This window comes from Ovis aries, chromosome 10 (assembly GCF_016772045.2).
Source record: "Ovis aries strain OAR_USU_Benz2616 breed Rambouillet chromosome 10, ARS-UI_Ramb_v3.0, whole genome shotgun sequence".
In the NCBI taxonomy this organism is placed as follows: Eukaryota; Metazoa; Chordata; class Mammalia; order Artiodactyla; family Bovidae; genus Ovis; species Ovis aries.
Genome location: NC_056063.1, coordinates 56931793 through 56948923, shown reverse-complemented (window position 1 = coordinate 56948923; position 17131 = coordinate 56931793). Strand labels below are relative to the sequence as shown.

General features: G+C 36.0%; 1 pseudogene; it reads left to right on the top strand.

Moving 5' to 3' along the window:
• The first annotated feature begins 422 nt into the window (after positions 1 to 422).
• Positions 423 to 2246, top strand: LOC101103736 (T-complex protein 1 subunit zeta-like; annotated as a pseudogene).
• Positions 2247 to 17131: the final 14885 nt, after the last annotated feature.

The window sequence follows — 17131 nt, the reverse complement described above, 5'->3', positions numbered from 1 at the left end:
ATTTTAGTAGCTTGTAAAAAATACAGATATGACCCGCCACCAGATATATGTGAATATCTAGAAAGCAAGGTGAGGAATAAAGGGTGCAGATACACCTTTAAGAATAACTAATGCATAAGCAGCATGTGATTGCATAGATAAAAAATACTAGCAGAGACAGATGGTGATATTGAGAAGGAACCATCACAGAGAGAAGAACCAGAGGATAAAGATATCAAGCATAGAGAAGCATTATATAAAGCGTATTATGAAGCTACCTCAGCAAAGAGATAGGGTAAGATCAATTCAGCGAAGGTTAGCTGAATTTGGCAATTAGAAACTCACTGATACTTTGTATAAAGAATTCTGAATTTGCAGTAAAGAAAAAGTAAGTTGTTGGTCACACTGAACTGCCTCAGGGCTTTCCATATGCCAGGACTCTTATCTTCCTCTGCTGGGTCAGCTATGGCGGCTGTGAAAATCCTAAACCCCAAGGCCGAGGTGGCCTGAGCCCAAGCAGCATTGGTGGTCAATATCAGTGCAGTGCAAGGGTTCAAGGGATGTAGGATGTGCTGAGGATCAACTTGGAACCTAAGGGCACCACGAAGATGCTTGCTTCTGGTGCTGGAGACATCAAGCTACTAAAGAGGAAAATGTGCTTCTTCATAAATTGCAAATTCAACACCTGACCACCTCCTTAACAGCCAAAGTAGCAACCACCCAGGATGACAAAATTGTGGATGGTATACTTCCAATGTCCTAATCATTAGAGAGCTCCTAAAGCACATGGCAGGAAGTGAAGAGGAACTAAAAGCCTCTTGATGAAAGTGAAACAGGAGAGTGAAAAGTTGGCTTAAAGCTCAACATTCAGAAAACAAAGCTCATGGCATCTGGTCCCATCACTTCATGGGAAATAGATAGGGAAACAGTAGAAACAGTGTCAGACTTTATTTTTTTGGACTCCAAAATCACTGCAGATGGTGACTTCAGCCATGAAATTAAAAGATACTTATTCCTTGGAAGGAAAGTTATGACCAACTTAGATAGCATATTAAAAAGCAGAAACTAGCCAAGGCTATGGTTTTTCCAGTGGTCATATATGGATGTGAGTGTTGGACTGTGAAGAAAGCTGAACACCAAAGAATTGATGCTTTTGAACTGTGGTGTTGGTAAAGACTCTTGAGAGTTCCTTGGACTGCAAAGAGATCCAACCAGTACATCCTAAAGGAGTTCAGTCCTGGGTGTTCATTGGAAGGAATGATGCTAAAGCTGAAACTCCAGTACTTTGGCCACCTCATGCATAGAGCTGACTCATTGGAAAAGACTCTGATGTTGGAAGGGATTGGGGGCAGAAGGAGAAGGGGACAACAGAGGATGAGATGGCTAGATGGCATCACTGACTCAATGGACATGAGTTTGAGTGAACTCCAGGAGTTGGTGATGTACAGGGAGGCCTGGCATGCTGCGATTCATGGGGTCCCAAATAGTCAGACACGACTGAGTGACTGAACTGAACTGAAAGTACATGGCTCTCTACATGTTTGAAGATCTTCATCCCAGAATAATTACAAAGCTATTTGAAACGTCAAAGGAAATGCACTTCAGTTTTTGGAACAAAGTAAACAAAGAGATGGACAAGGAAACACTTATAGATAGATGTGCCCTGGATATCTCTATGAACTAAAGTTCATGCTGACCTTGCTGATGTATTAACAGAAGCTACAGTGAACTCTATTTTGGGCATAAAAAGGAAAGATGAACCTATTGACCTCATCATGGTTGAGATCATGGGGATGAAACATAAACCTGAAACCAATCCTGGCTTAATCAGAGGTCTTATTTTGGACAAGGGGGCACAGCATCCTGATATGAAAAAGAGAGTAAGAGAGGTGTGCATCCTCAGATACAATGTGGTATTATTAGAATATGAAAAAAAAAACAGAGGTGAATTCTGTGGTTTTTTTTTTTTTAATTGCAAGAGTACAGAGGAGGAGAAACTAGTAAGAGATAAAACAAAATTCACTGAAGACAGAGTCAAAAAATAATAGACCTGAAAAAGAAAGTCTGTAGTGATTCAGATAAAGAATTTGCTATTCTTCGTTGAAAGGAAATTGACACCATTTTTTTAGATGCTTTTGAAAAGAAGGCAGACTAGATCTGAGAAGTGCTAAAAGGAGAAATACGGAAGGGCTTATGCACCAAATTCGCTTGATGACCCAAATCCTGATTGTTTGGGATGTGCAGGACTTGTCTGCGAATATCTATAGATAAATACAAGCCCAGTGTGAAGGTCAGGACACAACTTGGAGTGCATTTACCGATGCCTTGCTCACTATCCCAAAATTCTTGTTCAGCATTCTGTTTTAAACCTTTGGAAATATTAGTTAAAATTCAAGCAAAACATTTGGAGTCATGTCTACTTGTGGATGTGGACTTGAACACAGGTGAGCCAGTGATAGCAGAAGATGTAGACATATGGGATAACTATTTTGTGTAGAAGCAGCTTCTTCACTTTTGCACTGTTATCACCACCAACATTCTCCTGATTAATGAGATCATGAGAGGTGAAACGAATTCTCTAAAACACTGATCTGAAGCTTCCCTTGTATCATCTGAATCGTGAAAACTCTACAGAACGATCTAAGAATATAGCTACAGAATTTTTGTCCAAAATGCAAAGAATTTTCAAAGTATTTTCTTTTCTTTTTACATATAAAAAAGGAGAGAACTCTGGTACTTATTCAGATTCTGAAGTTCTAAAATTATAATCACAGTATTTTTGAAATTGCCCTGCAGTGCACACACATACAAGGGCCATAAATTACCCAATAAACAGGATGTTTTGCTTTCACTTCCATGATAGAAACACACATGTTAGATAAGCATATGTTATCTACCTTGTTATTAAATTTTCCTTGAAAAACACAAACAAAAAGAAAAGAAAACTTAAGTTGCAAAAATTTTAGATTTTCCAGATTAAGTACTTTTTCTAGAAATTATCTTGTTGAGCTTTCTATGAAATTAGCTAAAATTTAGTTTCAGATAAGGGGGAAGTTAAAAAGATAAATTTTTTCATTTATCTCTGTTATTTTGGTGAACAAAATTGAAACTATTATGCAAAATTAGAAATATTAAGTTGGACTATAAAGAAAGCTGAGAGCCAAAGAATTGATGCTTTGAACTGTGGTGTTGGAGAAGTCTCTTGAGAGTCCCTTGGACTGCCAGGAGATGAAACCAACCACTTCTAAAGGAAATCAATCCTGAATATTCATTGGAAAGGCTGATGCTAAAGTTGAAGCTCCAATACTTTGGCCACCTGATGCAAATAACTCTCATTGGAAAAGACCCTTATGCTGGGAAAGTTTCCTGAAACTTTCCTGCAGGAGAAGGCAGCAACCAGAGATAAGATGGTTAGATAACATCACTGACTCAGTGAACATGAGTTTGAGCAAACTCGGAGACAGTGAAGGACCCTGAGGCCTGGTGTGCTGCAGTCCATAGGGTTGCAAAGAATTGGATGTGACAGCTACAACTACAACAGTTTAGAAGAAAATTAACATAGGAAACTTCTTGTCGAGCCTTTTATTTACAGATTAGAAAACTGATGGATGGTCATATGGAGGAAATGGAAAACACACCTCGTAGCCCTTCTTAATGAATAATCTAATATAGTTTGAGACAGGCAATCATCTAGCATTAAAATGGATAAGAAATTTGTGTCTTTAACTTTGTTCACTGACACAAAAATATTTGCCTCAACTCTGTTATAAAAATTGAATTTAGTCATGACACTTCTGGTTGACATTTGCCAAGAACTCATCAAGTAGGTAATTGAACTTACTGTTTTTCATGCTTTAATGTCATGATGATGGTATAAGTTGCACAGGGTATAATAAAACTTACAGATTAGAACTGTTGATTCTGAATTTTTGTTTCTTCCAACCAAATGATATCAAAACAAATTAAAAAATGGAAAAATTCCTACTAGTGACTTGTAATAAATCTGGGTTTAGTTTTCTATATTTCTATTCAGAGTGTTTTTTCTTTAGTGGAAATAAGAAATAATAATTGAAAAAAGAAAATAGAGAGTCTTTCCCTGGAGTAGCCAAAAAGAGCAATTCACTGGTGACCACTCTCAATTGCTTTAGTACAATAAAGGATATTACTTCATGGGTGCTACACAAAGAGTGAGGACTTTCAGCCCTAATATGCCTAGAAGAGTAAATGATATAAGGGGAATAAGTTTAGGAGTAAAATGGGATCAGGGAAAATGCTAATATAATATTCTGTGGCGCAAAACTTCAGACCTGTTGCAGTATATAAAATGTAGCATGATTTTTTAAAAATGCATGATAAAGCAGAACAAAATCAGCAGACCAAAAATAGAAGGAGATTACAGTTATAGGAACTGAGAATGAAGACAGAAGCTGAGCTGAACAAGATTGACAGCAAAAGGATAATGAGAGGTGAAAGAGTTGAGAGGCAGTGCAGAGAGAAAGCTACAAGCTGACCGGACAGAAAGAAGCAAGCTGACTGCAGGCTAATCAAAGAGTAGCTGCTGTATGATGACAGAAAGGAGCGAGAGTAAATCACATAAAAGGCAAAGGGGAAACCATCCGTTGGAAACACTGGTTGATGTGTGAGAAGGAAATGTTGGACTTATAAAAACAGTATTGTGTTTATTAAAAGGATGCTGCATCAATATATTAAACTTGATGTCAAATTAAAAGGCACATTTGGAATTTATACTTATGAACATATCTGGCATTTATCTTTGTACGTCTGCGAGATTTTGGTGTGTTTTCAAAGCTCTGCTAAAGGAAGCCATAAGTTTCAAGGTGGTGAGATGGGGAATTTGAAATGTTGTGACCATGTAAAATGATTAGGTAGAGAATGAACACTTAGTTAAATTTCCCAAAAGTAAAATAGTTTTGACAGGGCTAGTAAATTAAATCTGAACGCAAGGGGGTCAGTTCAATTAGATTAGTCTGCTTCTGGTTCATACTGGGGGTGAGAGAAGGTTATAGATGGCACTTCTGAACCTTAAATGATTCCAATTTATTTGACTACTTTCTCCTTGTGATATTCTTTCTTTTCCTGGCTTGTATCATGCTATCTGTATCGGCTGGTTTTTGTCATTGCTTTCTTTTTTTTTTTTTTTTTTTAATTCTTGCCCACTCTTACCTCCATCTCACTCTCTAAATATGGAGGTATTTTCAACCCACTTTCTTTATACTCTCTGCCTTTCGAGTTCATCTACTTTTAGGAATGCAATACTTAATCTGGGAAAATAACTCCAAACTGTGTCACTAGCTGTGAACTTCCCCACTGAAGTGGGGATTCTCCCACTGAATAGTGGGAAATTACACTTTTCTGTGTTGCTGTTTTGGCTGGTTGTGAACTTTTTCTCTTTCATATTTTTTTTTATTCTGTTTCCTATTTTTACTCTTTTTGTTTCTCCTTCTGTTAATGACACTAGTATCATCTCAGCTGCCCAGGCTTGAAACCATGGAAACCTTCACCTTACCCCTCACAAATCATGAGTTATAAGCCCTTTCAATTCTTCCAAGTAATTCCACATATGATTCATTCATGTGTTCATTTAGCAAAATTTAATCTACTATTTCTTAGGTAATTTTTATAACTGTCAAACACCTGGGATATTGTTGCAAATGTCCCATCCACATTCCTTACCTCATAAATTTTCTAATGATGAAAAAGAATACAATATAACAGTTTAAGTAGTATGTGTTTCTCTTGGATGACATTTGAAAGTAAATACTTTGCTTTCCTCAAGCTCAGTAAATGGCCACTCATTTCAAGATGCTGTTTATAGTCAATTCTGATTAAAAATAAATTTTTCCTAGAGTTGCAATCCATTAAGTTTCTTAAATGTACTGAATGACATCATTTTAAAATATTCTATCATCATAAACAGTGCTGCGATGAACATTGGGGTACATGTGTCTCTTTCAATTCTGGTTTCCTCGGTGTGTATGCCCAGAAGTGGGATTGCTGGGTCATAAGGTAGTTCTATTTGCAATTTTTTAAGGAATCTCCACACTGTTCTCCAAAGTAGCTGTACTAGTTTGCATTCCCACCAACAGTGTAGGAGGGTTCCCTTTTCTCCACACCCTCTCCAGCATTTATTGCTTGCAGATTTTTGGATTGCAGCCATTCTGACTGGTGTGAAGTGGTGCCTCATTGTGGTTTTGATTCGCATTTCTCTAATAATGAGTGATGTTGAGCATCTTTTCATGTGTTTGTTAGCCATCTGTATGTCTTCTTTGGAGAAATGTCTATTTAGTTCTTTGGCCCATTTTTTGATTGGGTCATTTATTTTTCTGGAATTGAGCTGCGTAAGTTGCTTGTATATTTTTGAGATTAGTTGTTTGTCAGTTGCTTCATTTGCTATTATTTTCTCCCATTCAGAAGGCTGTCTTTTCACTTTGCTTATATTTTCCTTTGTTGTGCAGAAGCTTTTAATTTTAATTAGATCCCATTTGTTTAGTTTTGCTTTTATTTCCAGTATTCTGGGAGGTGGATCATAGAGGATCCTGCTGTGTTTAATGTCGGAGAGTGTTTTGCCTATATTCTCCTCTAGGAGTTTTATAGTTTCTGGTCTTACATTTAGATCTTTAATCCATTTTGAGTTTATTTTTGTGTATGGTGTTAGAAAGTGATCTAGTTTCATTCTTTTACAAGTGGTTGACCAGTTTTCCCAGCACCACTTGTTAAAGAGATTATCTTTACTCCATTGTATATTCTTGCCTCCTTTGTCAAAGATAAGCTGTCCATATGTGTGTGGATTTATCTCTGGGCTTTCTATTTTGTTCCATTGATCTATATTTCTGTCTTTGTGCGGACGTGGAAACAACCTAGATGTCCATCAGCAGATGAATGGATAAGAAAGCTGTGGTACATATACACAATGGAGTATTACTCAGCTGTTAAAAAGAATACATTTGAATCAGTTCTGATGAGATGGATGAAACTGGAGCTGATTATACAGAGTGAAGTAAGCCAGAAAGAAAAACACCAATACAGTATACTAACACATATATATGGAATTTAGAAAGATGGCAATGACGACCCTGTATGCAAGACAGGGAATGAGACACAGATGTGTATAGTGGACTTTTGGACTCAGAGGGAGAGGGAGAAGGTGGGATGATTTGGGAGAATGGCATTGTAACATGTAAACTATCATGTAAGAATCGAATCGCCAATCTATGTCCAACGCAGGATACAGCATGCTTGGGGCTGGTGCACGGTGATGACCCAGAGAGACGTTATGGGGAGGGAGGTGCGTGGGGGGTTCATGTTTAGGAACGCATGTACACCCGTGGTGGATTCATGTCAATATATGGCAAAACCAATACAGTATTATAAATTAAAATAAAGGGAAAAAATAAATAAATAAACAAAGTGGAAAAAATAAAAATAAAAAATAAAATAAAATATTCTATCATCAAATGTGACTAACCCGTTGGAGTAAGTACTCCCTGAAATGCCCTGTATAGTAAAGCAGAGTTTGAAAGTCTATCTTACTCTCCAAAAATCCCTAAAATGTGATTTTTACAGCATTCTTTTAAAAATAGGTTTGCATGACACAGAGCTCCTAGTCAAGTATGCTTTCTTAATATGACTTGGCATTTTTTCTCACTTTCTCCTCAGTAAAGTAGAAAATAATAATAATGGAAAAAAGCAATATAATGCTTTCAACCTCACAGGAAGACATTGTGAGTCATATTTTAGACTAAACAATCAGTATTTCCTCTAGCCTTTCTGTGTGAGCATTTTTGGAAGCTATAAATTTGTATTTCTAACTGCTACCTTTCCTCCTGGAAGTTCTTTCCACTCACAAATTTTGTGGACATTGAAAAGGTACACAGTAGTCTAATATGGTTCTGCCCTTCCCATATTTCTGTTTCAACTAAAACCCCTCATTTGAACTATCGTGAGAGCCTCCTGATGTTTTCTTATGCTCTGCTTTTCCAATCCAATCCTGTATTAGCTCTGGATTTATCATATTATAAAAGTAAATTATTTCATATTTATTTAGAATACACAATAAATGATCTAAATGACTGCCTAGATGCCATTACCCTTTTAAACTATCCAGAACATTCTAGATGCATACTACAATTAATTATAACAAATATTTACCAGAAAATGGAGATACTGAAGGGAGATTTCACTAAATATATTGATAAATGGACAATAGTTTTTTATATTATTTTTTACTAGTCAACTTGAAAAGACTGTCTGTAATTACTTATGTTTATTTCAATGCTCCAAAACAATTTAACTATTTATTGACACATCGATAATAATTTCCTATTGCCATTTCAGGTGAAAACACAAGAGTGAATTCAAAGATCAAGAAGGATTACACTGTTGGTATAATTCAGTTCTCTTCTATCACCAAATATTAATGTCTCTGATTTATAACATCTCTCTAGTTTTTCATGTAGCAAATTATTTTCCCTCCCTTCTTCCTTCCTTCCTTTCTTTCTTTTTTTCTCCTGTCTCTCTCTATCTTTGTCTCTCTCTCATCACATGTAAACACACACACACACACACACACACACACACACACACACACACGCACACACGCACACAGCCCTGTCACAGAGAGGAATTACTTTTTATTTGTCTGACCAGATTGGTACCTGTTGTAACACATATGCTATATCTGTTAATTAGACTCATGGGATTAAATTAATTTACCCCAAATCAAGACTTACTAACAATTCTAAGTGCAGACAACCACTATGCACATTCTTTTATGAGACCTACAGATATAGCCTCTGATTAACAACAACAAAAAAAATTATGCCGTTTTGTTTCTCACTTTAGGACAAATTTTGATTCTAAAATTAACATGCAGGATGCTCAGTTCAGGAAGAAACACTATTCATGGAGAGGAAACATTTCAGTTATTATCTCCGTCTCCTTGTCCATGCTCCTGCTCAATAGTGCCTGACTCTTTGGGAACCTTTGGACTGTAACCATCAGGCATCTTTGTCTATGGTATTTTTCAAGCAAGAATACTGGAGTGGGTTGCCATTTCCTTCTCCAGGGGATATTCCCAGCCCAGGAATCAAACCTGCATCTCCAGAGTCTCCTGCGTTGCAGGCAGATTCTTTCCCTGCTGAGCTATCAGGGAAGCCCTCTTCCTCTCATACCTTAATAATTACACAGATTAGGTTACATTTTCTGGCTAACCATGACCCCATTAATACATAAATTCCACATTTATTTGCAATAGTCAGTGATTTAAGAGCAAAGAAATCCTGTTGGTAATATTTTATATAATATTAGAAAATACCAAAAAAGTTATGCAGCTTCAGTACTTTTCACCAGCACAGCATTATAGAAAAGGTTTAAATCAGAGAGCAATTAGGAGGGTTCTACTCACTCCCACTTGTCACAGTCCCATCACTCCACATGGGATGAAGCATGGCTGCTTCCCACTTATAAGTTAATTCTGAAGTCCAATCCACTAGAGACCCCTTAAAAAAGACAGAGAGATTGTCTCTTTTCCAAAGCTACTGCTCCCATTTGTGCTCAGAATATGAATCGACGCTTTGTACTGAAAAGTCCATGCTGTGCCTTCTTCATATTCCTGGACCTGAAAGCTCACTCAGCTCTCACTTATTTTAAAATGACCACCTTTTTTTTTTTCTTTTTTTGGTTGAGAGTAAAACAGAATGTTCATGACTAGTATCTAAGTCTTCCACATGGCTTTAATGGATATCCACTGGTACTTAATGGCTATCCACTAGTACTGAAGAGGTAAAAGAAATGAGTCCTTAGCAATTTAAAAATACAATTAAAGGAGAATATATTTACGTCTGAAACTTCACTTTATATAATCATAAAATTTTAGTGCTTAGAAAGAATATTAGCTAATTTCTTCTTTCAGTGCCAAAGAAATTGAGGCCCATAATGGAAAACCAAATTACTCAGTTGATGATTATGCTTGATTCATGCTCGTATCATAAGCCATGTCTTCTTCTCAATGACTAGAGAAGACTCATTAAATAGTCTTTTGTTCAATACTTATGGTGCAGGCAGTAGGTAGTGGAGTAAAATACAACAAAGCAGCCTGATGACTCCTTTCCCTTCACTGAAAGAACTGGCCTGCCCTAGATACTGACAAACACTTTGGTTCAGTCCTAACTTTCTGTCTTCCTTTCTGACACTTTCTGACACTTCCCAGTCTCATTGTCAAAGCTGAAACTGCTTGCTCTTCCTCTCTAATATTTTACATTAAAATCTATTTTAATTTAAATATAAATAATAGATTGATAAATAGAAATATGTGTATGTACATAGAGAATGGATAAACTGAGATTAATTGTAATCCTGTGTTTGCCTCATAAAAGTCAGAATTTTTTTAATGCATGTTTTTCATTAAAGAAAATTTATTTAGGCATATTATGTCTTATTATTTTGTTAAAATTTCACTTTAGTATGACTGGTCAATAAGTAATATAATTTAAATAGCGTAAATGTATAACATATATAATGAATTAAATTATAACTAATTTAAGCCTTTTTATTATAAATCTCCATCCTTTGTCCAGAGTGCTTTCTCACTCTGTACATGTTTAATGTTAAATACAGAATGGAGATTCTAGCTCATTATTTTATGTAAGATTGCTGAGAGCTTATAGTCAATTAACTTTCACTAATGTTGAATGTCTCAATAAATCTATATATTTTCAATAAGATGAACTGATATGTAAAGACATCCTCAAAAGGATCAAGAAGAGAAGAACAGTTTGTCACTAAATGATCTATCTAAGGATAAAATCTTGGCCTTCTTCCCTGTAGCATTAGTTTTCTCTGGCTAATTTAGTTGGCTTGTAGTAAATGACTTGAAGGCTGACCTAACGTCTACATATTGCTCTGTGAAATGTTCTGTATTTTGTGTCTTCTATTTACTTTGGAGGAGTCGATATTTCTCTACTCAACTGCAAACCTAGTTTTGTATTCCCTTGTTACTTTCCCTAGCAAAGTTAACACTATATTATTATCTTTTTTAACAGTAATAGTTGACTGCTGCCCTGCAGCCCCTAACTGCTTCAATTCCCCTTGGTTTTCAAACAAAAAGATTGGAAATGCACATAACTTTAACTTTCACAAATTCATTGAACCTGAAAAGCTAAGAAAACCTTGTTAAATGCTGGAGCAGCACACGAGAAAAAGTCTAAAGCAGTTGAGGAATATAACGGAATTAAAGATCTCACTGCATGAAGAAACAAAATAAAAGTAGAAGAACAAAGAGGGTATTTAAATAGAATGGGAAGTGGATATAAGTGTGTTTTAAGTATATTAATTAATACAGAGTGCCAACCTCTAGCTTTAAAATATCTACAGTTGCATTTATAAATAAGAATGCTTACTTTTTAATTAATTGTTTAAACTAAGGAATGTGTTAGACTAAGCTCTGCTTTTCCAATATTTTTTCTCTTTTTCAATATTATTACCATTATTTTGGATTTGATCATTTATTTCCAAATAATTCATATACTTTATTCACTTTTTGAAATTTTCACAATTAAGTGGGACTTCAAAAACTGTTTGAATGAAAAAGAATACAGCATAGTAATTCTTTTCTTCAGTAAAATATGTTAAACTTAGAAGACAGGAAGATGCACTATGAAGTGAATCCTAAAATGCACAAATATTTGAAACCGGTTGAAGGCCAAGGAAATACTTTATTTAGAATTTCCTTTACAGTATATGCAATTATTTTATTAAATGTAGTTGTTTTATTAGAAGTATCACATTTTCCCTTATATACTATGACTTTGTGCCTTAACACCAAAACCTAAGTTCTTTAAATGGAAGATTAATGCTTGTTAAAATTTCACTTGGTTGGTGAAACTTGGTGAAAATAGAAAAAGCTTGGTTTCTATTTCTTGTTCTGAAACATTTGTATAGTGCTTTATTAATATTATTATGGTGCATAGAATAAGAAAAGAAAGAGAAATAGAACAAAAAGAAGGAAGAGAGAAAATCAGATTATTTAGATAATTATATGAAAGTATAGTGAAAACAGGTGGGCAATGATACTTAAATTAGGACAGGAACCATAGAAATGTTTGAGATGGTCAGCAAAATGTAAAGAAATATCTTATTTCTAGGGTGGCATCTTTCTAGTGTCCAAGACACTAGAAATATGTAGATTCCATTACTTTAGAAACAAAAATATCAATTAAGAACTCAGTTGTTCTTCTTCTTCTTCAGTTGCTCATTTGCGTCTGACTCAGCAACACCATGGACTGCAGCATGAAAGGCTTCCATGTCCTTCACGCTCCCATAATTTACTCAAATTCATGTCCATTGAGTCGGTGATGCTATCTAACCATCTCATCCTCCGTTGTCCCCTTCTCCTTCTGCTCTCAATCTTTCCTAGCATCAGGGTCTTTTCCAATGAGTCAGCTTTTCATATCAGATGGCCAAAGTATTGGAGCATCAGTACTTCCAATAAATATTCAGGATTGATTTCATTTCATTTCAGTTCAGTCTCTCAGTCTTGTCTGATTCTTTGCAATTCCATGAACTGCAGCACACCAGGCCTCTCTGTCCATCAGCAACTCCCAGAGTTAACTAACACTCAGATCCATTGAGTCAGTGATGCCATCCAATCATCTCATCCTCTGTCATCCCCTTCTCTTCCTGCCTTCAATCTTTCCCAACTTCAGGGTTTTTTCAAATGAGTCAGCTCTTCACATCAGGTGGCCAAACTATTGGAGGTTCTACTTCAGCATCAATCCTTCCAATGAACACTCAGGACTGATTTCCTTTAGAATGGACTGGTTGGATCTCCTAGCAGTACAAGGCACTCTCAAGAGTGTTCACCAACACCACATTTCAAAACATCAATTCTTCAGTGCTCAGCTTTCTTTATGGTCCAATTTTCACATCCATACATCACTACTGGAAAAAACGTAGTCTTGCCTAGTTGGACCTTTGTTGCAAAGTAATGTCTCTGGTTTTTAAAATGTTATCTAGGTTAGTCACAACTTTCCTTCCAAGGAGTAAGTGTCTTAATTCCATGGCTGCAGTCACCATCTGCAGTGATTTTAGAACCCCCCAATTTAAAGTTTGTCAAATTTCCACCATTTCCCCATTTACTTGCCATACGGTGATGGGACCAGATGCCATGATCTTAGTTTTTTGAATGCTGAGCTTTAAGCCAACTTTTTCACTCTCCTCTTTCACTTTCATCAAAAGATTCTTTAGTTCTTCTTCACTTTCTATCCATAAGGGTGGTATCATCTGCATATCTGAGGTTATTGATATTTTCCCAGCAATCTTGATTCTAGCTCGTGCTTATTCAGCCAGGCATCTCTCATAATATACTCTGTATATAAGTTGAATAAGCAGGGTGACAATATGCAGCCTTGATATACTCCTTTTCCTATTTGGAACCAGTCTGTTGTTCCATGTCCAGTTCTAACTGTTGCTTCCTTAACTGCATACATATTTCTCAAGAGGCAGGTCAGGTGGTCTGGTATCCCCATCTCTTTAAGAATTTTCCACAATTTGTGGTGATCCACACAGTCAAAGGCTTGGCATAGTCAATACAGCAGAAATATATGTTTCTCTGGAACTCTCTTGCTTTTGTGATAATCCAACAGATGTTGGCAATTTGATCTCTGTTTCCTCTGCCTTTTCTAAAACCAGCTTGAACATCTGGGAGTTCATGGTTCATGTATTGTTGAAGCCTGGCTTGGAGAATTTTGAGCATTACTTTGCTACCATGTGAGATGAGTGCAATCATACGGTAGTTTGAGCATTCTTTGGCATTGCCTTTCTTATGGATGGATTGAAACCTGACCTTTTCCAGTCCTGTGGCCACTGCTGAGCTTTCCAAATATGCTGGCATATTGAGTACAGCACTTTCACAGCATCATCTTCTAGGATTTGAAATAGCACAACTAGAATTCCATCACTTCCACTAGCTTTGTTCATAGTGATGCTTCCTAGGGCTCACTTAACTTCACATTCCAGGATGTCTGGCTCTAGGTAAGTGATCACACCATCATGTTTATCTGGGTCATGAAGATCTTTTTTGTACAGTTCTTCTGTGTATTCTTGCCACCTCTTCTTAATATCTTCTGTTTATGTTAGGTCCATACTATTTCTGTCCTTTATTGAGCCCATCTTTGCATAAAATGTTCCCTTGGTATCTCTAATTTTCTTGAAAAGATCTCTAGTCTTTCCCGTTCTATGTTTTCCTCTATTTCTTTGCACTGATAGCTGAGGAAGGCTTTCTTATCTCTCCTTGCTATTCTTTTGAACTCTGCATTCAAATGGGTATATCTTTCCTTTTTTCCTTTGCTTTTCGCTTCTCTTCTTTTCACAGCTATTTGTAAGGACTCCTTAGACAAACATTTTGTTTTTTTTTTTGCATTTCTTTTTCTTGGGGATGGTCTTGCTCCCTGTCTCCTGTACAATATCACAAACCTCCATCCATAGTTCATCACGCGCTCTGTCTATCAAATCTAACCCTTGAATCTATTTCTCACTTTTACTGTATAATCATAAGGGATTTGATTTAGGTCTTACCTGAATGGTCTAGTTGTTTTCCCTCCTTTCTTCATTTTAAGTCTGAATTTGGTAATAAGGAGTTCATGATCTGAGCCACAGTCAGCTCTTGGTCTTATTTTTGCTGACTGTATAGAGCTTCTCCATCTTTGGCTGCAAAGCATATAATCAATCTGATTTTGGTATTTACCATCTGGTGATATCCATGTGTAGAGTCTTCTCTTGTGTTGTTGGAAGATGGTGTTTGCTATGACCAGTGAGCTCTCTTGGCAAAACTCTGTTAGACTTTGCCCTGTTTCGTTCTGTACTCCAACGATCAAATTTGCCTGTTACTCCAGGCAAATCAACTTTGCTTGATTTCCTTTAGGATCGACTGATTTTATCACCTGAAGTCCAAGTCTCTCTCAAGGGTCTTCTCCAGCACCACAGTTTTAAAGTCTCAATTCTTCAGCACTCTGCCTTCTTATGGTCCAGCTGTCACATCTGTACATGACTATTGTGAAAACCATATCTTTGACTTATATGGACGATTATCAGCAAAATGATCTCTATGCTTTCTGATTGACTGTCTAGGTTTTTCATTCTTTTTCTTCCTAGGAACAAGCATGGCTGCATGTTACTGTCTGCAGTGATTTTGCAGCCAAGAAAAGAAAATCTATCACGGCTTCCACTTTTCCACCTTCTACTTGCCATGAAGTGATGGGACTGGATGTCATGATCTTAGTTTGCTTAATGGTGAGTTTTAAGCCAGCTTTTTCTCTCTCATCAAGAGGTTCTTCGGATCCTCTACACTTTGTGTCATTAGAATGGGCTCATCTGCATATCTGAGGTTGTTGCTATTTCTCCCGGCCATCTTCATTCCGGCTTGTGATTTATCCAGCCTGGCATTTCACATGATGTGCTCTGCATATATGTTAAATAACCAGGGTGATATTATACGGCCTTGTCTTACTCCTTTCTCAATTTTGAACCAGTCCATTGTTTCTTGTAACGTTCTGATGGTTGCTTTTTGACCTTCATACTGGTTTCTCAGGAGACAGGTAAGGTGTCTGGGTATTCCCATCTTTTTAAGAATTATCCATGGTTTGTTGTTACCCATGCAGTCAAAAGGTTTGGCTTAGTCAATGAAGCAGATTTTTTTTTTTCTGGAATCCCCTTGCTTTCTCTGCTATCCAATGAATGTTAGCAATTTAATCTTGGTTCCTCTGCCTTTTATAAACCCCGTTTGTACACCCGGAAGTTCTCAGTTCACATACTGCTAAAGCTGGGGCTTGAAGGATTTTGAGCATGACCTTAACTCAGCTGAGCACATGCCAAATCCATTAGAAGACTTACCAAACTATGATCAGAATGTGTATCTACTTGGCAGTATATAAGTTTGGTACTGCATGTCATAGCCTTGTTATTCAAATTGTAGTCAATAACTGGATTAAAATTGTGATGTTTTTCATCAATTCCATCATGGAACACAATTAGTATCTAAAAATAAGTTATCTTGCACTTTTAAAATGTGGGCTTAATCAATATTGAAATAATAACCATAGCACTGTGTTTTAAATAAGTAAAGCAGTCACTTGTTTTATTGTAAAAACTATTAACCACTTAAAGAGAAGCAGCTTAAAGTGTTTTCTTTTCACTTTGGAAATTAAGTGCATACACACACACACACATACACACACAACAGCAAAGGAATGATATAATATGGAACTATGTAATGTGAGAATATGTTCTTATTATTGTGTATAAATAAATTGTCGTTTCCAACATTATATACAATTACAGCAGATATCTGTTGGGGGCAGAAAAGAAATTTTTTAAATGGAAAGTCATAGATTAATACAACAACAATATGACTGCTTTTACCTAATAATATCAGGACTTTAAAGAGTTATGCTAAATATGTGATACTTATTATTTTAATGACTTAAGTGAGTAAGAAGTATGTGATAATCTGAGTTAGAACTCATCTGAGCCATATGTTTTTATTTTTAAAAGTTTACAGAAATAGCATACATCCTTTTGCTTAGGTATTTTCTCACCATATAATTTTAATATTTTATCTATAGAATAAATATTCTAGCTTATTTATTTATAATTACTAAGGACTTAAAATAAATGTTTTATTCATATTAGCTTTCCCAGTACATCTATATACTTCAATAATATGACATAGAACTAAGAAGCTATTCTCAAAAAGATAAAAGAAGAGCAGAGTAGTTTATTACTGAATTATCCATCCATAGCATAACATCTTGAACTCTTCACTGGAAAAAAAAAAAAAAAAGGTCAATGAAATCAAACAATTCTCTCATGGCAAAAGTTAATAGTGAAAGATTACATTATAGGACATTAAAAACATTTTATTAATAGACTTCATATTTTAGAGACATGTTAGAGTTACAGAAAAATTATGCAGAAGGTACAGGTTTCCTTACGCCTTTCACCCTATTCCTGTCACTCAGGCCTTTTCATTGTCTACAAATATGAGTCACAAGTTTCCATATTTGGAAAAACTTAATAAGCAATTATTAGTAAAAGTAATCTGTTAACAGTCCATAGGCCTTCTTTTCCATTACAATAG